This window comes from Arachis ipaensis, chromosome B9 (genome assembly GCF_059453495.1).
Source record: "Arachis ipaensis isolate K30076 ecotype BB chromosome B9, ASM5945349v1, whole genome shotgun sequence".
NCBI lineage: Eukaryota > Viridiplantae > Streptophyta > Magnoliopsida > Fabales > Fabaceae > Arachis > Arachis ipaensis.
In genome coordinates this window covers 71,756,498-71,758,239 of record NC_142444.1, presented here as the reverse complement: position 1 = coordinate 71,758,239, position 1,742 = coordinate 71,756,498, and the positions used below count along the sequence as shown (strand labels likewise).

The following is a 1,742-nucleotide window of genomic DNA, read 5'->3' as shown; positions in this document are numbered from 1 at the left end:
TTCAAACTAAAAGTCTAAGATTTATACAAGCCAAAGTACAAAATGCAACAAAGTAAAAATAAATAAAAGTACAATAAAGTAAAAATGTGCAAGTGCTAAAAAAAATAAAACAAAAATAAAGCAAAATAGAACAAAAGTCTGAAATGGTTCACCAAAATATAGACTTCGCCGATGAAGGCGACCTCCCCACACTTAGATCACAGCATCATCCTCGATGCTCTCAATCAAGCTAGGTGTGAAGGATCATCCCGCACTGGTCCACTGTCAGCTGCAGGTGTCTGTGACTATATCAGATGCTCAGGCTGAGCACCTCATGCTGTGCAACCTCCTGCTGGTCCTCCTCATGCTCCTCTTCCTCCTCAAAGTGCTCCGAGGGTGTGTCAGGCTCAGAGGGGATGTCAGTACGCCCAGTAGTACTTATGAGCTTCAGATGGGCATAGCGTCACTTGCTGCAACGCTCCGACTGCTCATAGCGTCGCTGATTGCGGCGCTTCATCTGATCAATGCGCTCGAAAAGGCGCTGCAGAAGGTTGTAAACTGGCTGAGAAGTGGATGATGGTGCTGCTGAAGTAGGTGGTGCTACAGGTGCTGAAGGTGCTGCTGAGGATGTGGCCGCCTCAATAGGAGTAGTAGTAGGTGGTCTGTGGCCTACAGGTCCAAATCGCTTGTCGTGCGGGATGACCTTCTTGCAGTCAGCAATCGATGGTTTTTCATCCTGGGGCTCCCAGGGTACCTCAGCTCGAATAGCCATCTGTGTAATCAAGTACGGAAAAGCTAAGGTGCATCTGACATGAACTCTAGACATATACTTCCTGATGAGTCTTGGAAGGTATAGGTCCTTCCCTTCCATGACACACCAGATAAGAAGGATCATAGCTGCTGGACCTCTGACTCGTGAGTACTAGGCATAACTGATGAATAGATTTTTGTGTACTTTAGATTTTCACAAATGAAATCTCGTTGCAAGTATAGTTTCTAAACCAACAAACAATCCTCTCATACAAAAATTTGTTTGTCACAAGTATAAACCGCAATAAAAATAATAACCGAAGTATTCAAACCTCAGGTCGTCTCTCAAAGGAATTGCAGGGAAGTGTTCTTGTTATTGGTTATAGGACAAGTATTTTGGGGTTTTGATAAGAGACATGAAACATAAATGGCAAGAAAGTAAAGGAAACTCAAATGATAAAAAGTCTTGGCAAGGGTTGATAGTTAAGGATCTATATCCTTGTTACTAACCACAACATGATAATTGTAAGGATCAATCTCATTAAGTCATCCTCTAACGAATGAAGGAAAGTCAAATGAGTTATACCAATCCTAATCTATAAGTCCTAACCACTCACTAATTAACTTAGTGGAAGCTAGAGTCAATGGACACCAATTATCAAGACTTTGACATTAGCAACTCAATTTCACCTAAGTTACCATCCCAAGCCAAGAACACAAAAATCTACTCTAACATCCTTCCAAGCATTTAATCAAACACTTGGAAGGCATAAAAAGAAAGCAAGATAAAATTGCAAGAACTTTAAATCTATAACTACTCAAAGTAAGGAATTAACAACAATAAAGCAAATCAACAATAAAGGAACATGAAACATAAATTGCAATAAAGAGAAGTAGAAGAAACAAGAGTGCATCAACAACAAAGTAAACAATTACAAGGATTAAACTACTAAACTAGGAAAGTAAAGGTAGAGGAACAAGAGATTGAAGAGGAAAAGTAAATCAAAGCATGA

At 40.1% G+C, this 1,742-nt stretch overlaps 1 pseudogene; it reads right to left on the bottom strand.

Annotated features, from left to right (window-relative positions):
- Nucleotides 1-224: 224 nt before the first annotated feature.
- On the bottom strand, nucleotides 225-751 carry LOC148545025 (uncharacterized; annotated as a pseudogene).
- Nucleotides 752-1,742: the final 991 nt, after the last annotated feature.